Source organism: Oncorhynchus keta, unplaced genomic scaffold, assembly GCF_023373465.1.
Source record: "Oncorhynchus keta strain PuntledgeMale-10-30-2019 unplaced genomic scaffold, Oket_V2 Un_contig_4644_pilon_pilon, whole genome shotgun sequence".
Lineage (NCBI taxonomy): Eukaryota > Metazoa > Chordata > Actinopteri > Salmoniformes > Salmonidae > Oncorhynchus > Oncorhynchus keta.
In genome coordinates this window covers 1-7,500 of record NW_026287883.1, presented here as the reverse complement: position 1 = coordinate 7,500, position 7,500 = coordinate 1, and positions in this window count along the sequence as shown.

Sequence of the window (7,500 nt, the reverse complement as noted above, 5' to 3'; positions counted from 1 at the left end):
TCAACCAGAGAGGGTATTCACTGTGAGTACACCACCGCTCCTCTAGTACAGTCAACCAGATAGGGTATTCACTGTGAGTACACCACCGCTCCTCTAGTACAGTCAACCAGAGAGGGTATTCACTGTGAGTACACCACCGCTCCTCTAGTACAGTCAACCAGAGAGGGTATTCACTGTGAGTACACCACCGCTCCTCTAGTACAGTCAACCAGAGAGGGTATTCACTGTGAGTACACCACCGCTCCTCTAGTACAGTCAACCAGAGAGGGTATTCACTGTGAGAACACCACCGCTCCTCTAGTACAGTCAACCAGAGAGGGTATTCACTGTGAGTACACCACCGCTCCTCTAGTACAGTCAACCAGAGAGGGTATTCACTGTGAGAACACCACCGCTCCTCTAGTACAGTCAACCAGAGAGGGTATTCACTGTGAGTACACCACCGCTCCTCTAGTACAGTCAACCAGAGAGGGTATTCACTGTGAGAACACCACCGCTCCTCTAGTACAGTCAACCAGAGAGGGTATTCACTGTGAGTACACCACCGCTCCTCTAGTACAGTCAACCAGAGAGGGTATTCACTGTGAGTACACCACCGCTCCTCTAGTACAGTCAACCAGAGAGGGTATTCACTGTGAGTACACCACCGCTCCTCTAGTACAGTCAACCAGAGAGGGTATTCACTGTGAGTACACCACCGCTCCTCTAGTACAGTCAACCAGAGAGGGTATTCACTGTGAGTACACCACCGCTCCTCTAGTACAGTCAACCAGAGAGGGTATTCACTGTGAGTACACCACCGCTCCTCTAGTACAGTCAACCAGAGAGGGTATTCACTGTGAGAACACCACCGCTCCTCTAGTACAGTCAACCAGAGAGGGTATTCACTGTGAGTACACCACCGCTCCTCTAGTACAGTCAACCAGAGAGGGTATTCACTGTGAGAACACCACCGCTCCTCTAGTACAGTCAACCAGAGAGGGTATTCACTGTGAGTACACCACCGCTCCTCTAGTACAGTCAACCAGAGAGGGTATTCACTGTGAGAACACCACCGCTCCTCTAGTACAGTCAACCAGAGAGGGTATTCACTGTGAGTACACCACCGCTCCTCTAGTACAGTCAACCAGAGAGGGTATTCACTGTGAGTACACCACCGCTCCTCTAGTACAGTCAACCAGAGAGGGTATTCACTGTGAGAACACCACCGCTCCTCTAGTACAGTCAACCAGAGAGGGTATTCACTGTGAGTACACCACCGCTCCTCTAGTACAGTCAACCAGAGAGGGTATTCACTGTGAGTACACCACCGCTCCTCTAGTACAGTCAACCAGAGAGGGTATTCACTGTGAGTACACCACCGCTCCTCTAGTACAGTCAACCAGAGAGGGTATTCACTGTGAGTACACCACCGCTCCTCTAGTACAGTCAACCAGAGAGGGTATTCACTGTGAGTAACACCACCGCTCCTCTAGTACAGTCAACCAGAGAGGGTATTCACTGTGAGTACACCACCGCTCCTCTAGTACAGTCAACCAGAGAGGGTATTCACTGTGAGAACACCACCGCTCCTCTAGTACAGTCAACCAGAGAGGGTATTCACTGTGAGTACACCACCGCTCCTCTAGTACAGTCAACCAGAGAGGGTATTCACTGTGAGTACACCACCGCTCCTCTAGTACAGTCAACCAGAGAGGGTATTCACTGTGAGTACACCACCGCTCCTCTAGTACAGTCAACCAGAGAGGGTATTCACTGTGAGTACACCACCGCTCCTCTAGTACAGTCAACCAGAGAGGGTATTCACTGTGAGTACACCACCGCTCCTCTAGTACAGTCAACCAGAGAGGGTATTCACTGTGAGTACACCACCGCTCCTCTAGTACAGTCAACCAGAGAGGGTATTCACTGTGAGTACACCACCGCTCCTCTAGTACAGTCAACCAGAGAGGGTATTCACTGTGAGTACACCACCGCTCCTCTAGTACAGTCAACCAGAGAGGGTATTCACTGTGAGTACACCACCGCTCCTCTAGTACAGTCAACCAGAGAGGGTATTCACTGTGAGTACACCACCGCTCCTCTAGTACAGTCAACCAGAGAGGGTATTCACTGTGAGAACACCACCGCTCCTCTAGTACAGTCAACCAGAGAGGGTATTCACTGTGAGTACACCACCGCTCCTCTAGTACAGTCAACCAGAGAGGGTATTCACTGTGAGTACACCACCGCTCCTCTAGTACAGTCAACCAGAGAGGGTATTCACTGTGAGTACACCACCGCTCCTCTAGTACAGTCAACCAGAGAGGGTATTCACTGTGAGTACACCACCGCTCCTCTAGTACAGTCAACCAGAGAGGGTATTCACTGTGAGTACACCACCGCTCCTCTAGTACAGTCAACCAGAGAGGGTATTCACTGTGAGTACACCACCGCTCCTCTAGTACAGTCAACCAGAGAGGGTATTCACTGTGAGTACACCACCGCTCCTCTAGTACAGTCAACCAGAGAGGGTATTCACTGTGAGTACACCACCGCTCCTCTAGTACAGTCAACCAGAGAGGGTATTCACTGTGAGTACACCACCGCTCCTCTAGTACAGTCAACCAGAGAGGGTATTCACTGTGAGTACACCACCGCTCCTCTAGTACAGTCAACCAGAGAGGGTATTCACTGTGAGTACACCACCGCTCCTCTAGTACAGTCAACCAGAGAGGGTATTCACTGTGAGTACACCACCGCTCCTCTAGTACAGTCAACCAGAGAGGGTATTCACTGTGAGTACACCACCGCTCCTCTAGTACAGTCAACCAGAGAGGGTATTCACTGTGAGTACACCACCGCTCCTCTAGTACAGTCAACCAGAGAGGGTATTCACTGTGAGTACACCACCGCTCCTCTAGTACAGTCAACCAGAGAGGGTATTCACTGTGAGTACACCACCGCTCCTCTAGTACAGTCAACCAGAGAGGGTATTCACTGTGAGTACACCACCGTTCAAACCAACTCTCATCTAGTACAGTCAGGAGAAGCATACTCCAAGTACAATCTAATGTTATATAATCACTATTTTTTTCTCCAACAATATAATGTGATATAATCTCTCCTGCCCCTCCTGTCAGGTGTCCAACATCACAACTCCTAAGACCCAGGAGGATGAGTTCATTGAGATCCAGAGTGACACTGGAACATCCTTCCAGCGCTGGACTGTCAGACACACCAACCTCCTCAAACAGGTAACAGCTGGACTGTCAGACACCAACCTCCTCAAACAGGTAACAGCAGGACTGTCAGACACCAACCTCCTCAAACAGGTAACAGCTGGACTGTCAGACACCAACCTCCTCAAACAGGTAACAGCTGGACCGTCAGACACCAACCTCCTCAAACAGGTAACAGCTGGACTGTCAGACACCAACCTCCTCAAACAGGTAACAGCTGGACTGTCAGACACCAACCTCCTCAAACAGGTAACAGCTGGACTGTCAGACACCAACCTCCTCAAACAGGTAACAGCAGGACTGTCAGACACCAACCTCCTCAAACAGGTAACAGCTGGACTGTCAGACACACCAACCTCCTCAAACAGGTAACAGCAGGACTGTCAGACACCAACCTCCTCAAACAGGTAACAGCTGGACCGTCAGACACCAACCTCCTCAAACAGGTAACAGCTGGACTGTCAGACACCAACCTCCTCAAACAGGTAACAGCTGGACTGTCAGACACCAACCTCCTCAAACAGGTAACAGCTGGTCTGTCAGACACCAACCTCCTCAAACAGGTAACAGCTGGACTGTCAGACACCAACCTCCTCAAACAGGTAACAGCTGGACTGTCAGACACCAACCTCCTCAAACAGGTAACAGCTGGACTGTCAGACACACCAACCTCCTCAAACAGGTAACAGCAGGACTGTCAGACACCAACCTCTTCAAACAGGTAACAGCTGGACTGTCAGACACCAACCTCCTCAAACAGGTAACAGCTGGATTGTCAGACACACCAACCTCCTCAAACAGGTAACAGCAGGACTGTCAGACACCAACCTCCTCAAACAGGTAACAGCTGGACTGTCAGACACCAACCTCCTCAAACAGGTAACAGCAGGACTGTCAGACACCAACCTCCTCAAACAGGTAACAGCTGGACTGTCAGACACCAACCTCCTCAAACAGGTAACAGCTGGACTGTCAGACACCAACCTCCTCAAACAGGTAACAGCTGGACTGTCAGACACCAACCTCCTCAAACAGGTAACAGCTGGACTGTCAGACACACCAACCTCCTCAAACAGGTAACAGCTGGACTGTCAGACACCAACCTCCTCAAACAGGTAAAAGCTGGACTGTCAGACACCAACCTCCTCAAACAGGTAACAGCTGGACTGTCAGACACCAACCTCCTCAAACAGGTAACAGATGGACTGTCAGACACCAACCTCCTCAAACAGGTAACAGCAGGACTGTCAGACACCAACCTCCTCAAACAGGTAACAGCTGGACTGTCAGACACCAACCTCCTCAAACAGGTAACAGCTGGACTGTCAGACACCAACCTCCTCAAACAGGTAACAGCTGGACCGTCAGACACCAACCTCCTCAAACAGGTAACAGCAGGACTGTCAGACACCAACCTCCTCAAACAGGTAACAGCTGGACTGTCAGACACCAACCTCCTCAAACAGGTAACAGCTGGACTGTCAGACACCAACCTCCTCAAACAGGTAACAGCAGGACTGTCAGACACCAACCTCCTCAAACAGGTAACAGCTGGACTGTCAGACACCAACCTCCTCAAACAGGTAACAGCTGGACTGTCAGACACACCAACCTCCTCAAACAGGTAACAGCTGGACTGTCAGACACCAACCTCCTCAAACAGGTAACAGCAGGACTGTCAGACACCAACCTCCTCAAACAGGTAACAGCTGGACTGTCAGACACCAACCTCCTCAAACAGGTAACAGCTGGTCTGTCAGACACCAACCTCCTCAAACAGGTAACAGCTGGACTGTCAGACACCAACCTCCTCAAACAGGTAACAGCTGGACTGTCAGACACCAACCTCCTCAAACAGGTAACAGCTGGACTGTCAGACACACCAACCTCCTCAAACAGGTAACAGCAGGACTGTCAGACACCAACCTCCTCAAACAGGTAACAGCTGGACTGTCAGACACCAACCTCCTCAAACAGGTAACAGCTGGACTGTCAGACACACCAACCTCCTCAAACAGGTAACAGCAGGACTGTCAGACACCAACCTCCTCAAACAGGTAACAGCTGGACTGTCAGACACCAACCTCCTCAAACAGGTAACAGCAGGACTGTCAGACACCAACCTCCTCAAACAGGTAACAGCTGGACTGTCAGACACCAACCTCCTCAAACAGGTAACAGCTGGACTGTCAGACACCAACCTCCTCAAACAGGTAACAGCTGGACTGTCAGACACCAACCTCCTCAAACAGGTAACAGCTGGACTGTCAGACACACCAACCTCCTCAAACAGGTAACAGCTGGACTGTCAGACACCAACCTCCTCAAACAGGTAAAAGCTGGACTGTCAGACACCAACCTCCTCAAACAGGTAACAGCTGGACTGTCAGACACCAACCTCCTCAAACAGGTAACAGATGGACTGTCAGACACCAACCTCCTCAAACAGGTAACAGCAGGACTGTCAGACACCAACCTCCTCAAACAGGTAACAGCTGGACTGTCAGACACCAACCTCCTCAAACAGGTAACAGCTGGACTGTCAGACACCAACCTCCTCAAACAGGTAACAGCAGGACTGTCAGACACCAACCTCCTCAAACAGGTAACAGCTGGACTGTCAGACACCAACCTCCTCAAACAGGTAACAGCTGGACTGTCAGACACACCAACCTCCTCAAACAGGTAACAGCTGGACTGTCAGACACCAACCTCCTCAAACAGGTAACAGCTGGACTGTCAGACACCAACCTCCTCAAACAGGTAACAGCTGGACTGTCAGACACCAACCTCCTCAAACAGGTAACAGCTGGACTGTCAGACACACCAACCTCCTCAAACAGGTAACAGCAGGACTGTCAGACACCAACCTCCTCAAACAGGTAACAGCTGGACTGTCAGACACCAACCTCCTCAAACAGGTAACAGCAGGACTGTCAGACACCAACCTCCTCAAACAGGTAACAGCTGGACTGTCAGACACCAACCTCCTCAAACAGGTAACAGCTGGACTGTCAGACACCAACCTCCTCAAACAGGTAACAGCTGGACTGTCAGACACCAACCTCTCAAACAGGTAACAGCTGGACTGTCAGACACCAACCTCCTCAAACAGGTAACAGCTGGACTGTCAGACACCAACCTCCTCAAACAGGTAACAGCAGGACTGTCAGACACCAACCTCCTCAAACAGGTAACAGCTGGACTGTCAGACACCAACCTCCTCAAACAGGTAACAGCAGGACTGTCAGACACCAACCTCCTCAAACAGGTAACAGCTGGACCGTCAGACACCAACCTCCTCAAACAGGTAACAGCTGGACCGTCAGACACCAACCTCCTCAAACAGGTAACAGCAGGACTGTCAGACACCAACCTCCTCAAACAGGTAACAGCAGGACTGTCAGACACCAACCTCCTCAAACAGGTAACAGCTGGACTGTCAGACACCAACCTCCTCAAACAGGTAACATATAGTCTGCTCATAAGAGTGTTTTGAAAACTGTCAATAGCACTGCTCATAAGAGTGTGTTGAAAACTGTCAATAGCACTGCTCATAAGAGTGTGTTGAAAACTGTCAATAGCACTGCTGATAAGAGTGTGTTGAAAACTGTCAATAGCACTGCTCATAAGACTGTGTTGACAACTGTCAATAGCACTGCTGATAAGAGTGTGTTGAAAACTGGCAGTAGCACTGCTCATGAGACTGTGTTGAAAACTGTCAATAGCACTGCTCATAAGAGTGTGTTGAAAACTGGCAATAGCACTGCTGATAAGAGTGTGTTGAAAACTGGCAGTAGCACTGCTCATGAGACTGTGTTGAAAACTGTCAATAGCACTGCTCATAAGAGTGTGTTGAAAACTGGCAATAGCACTGCTGATAAGACTGTGTTGAAAACTGTCAATAGCACTGCTGATAAGAGTGTTTTGAAAACTGGCAATAGCACTGCTGATAAGAGTGTGTTGAAAACTGGCAATAGCACTGCTGATAAGAGTGTGTTGAAAACTGTCAATAGCACTGCTGATAAGAGTGTGTTGAAAACTGTCAATAGCACTGCTCATAAGAGTGTGTTGAAAACTGTCAATAGCACTGCTGATAGGACTGTGTTGAAAACTGGCAATAGCACTGCTGATAAGACTGTGTTGAAAACTGGCAATAGCACTGCTGATAAGAGTGTGTTGAAAACTGTCAATAGCACTGCTGATAAGAGTGTGTTGAAAACTGTCAATAGCACTGCTCATAAGACTGTGTTGACAACTGTCAATAGCACTGCTGATA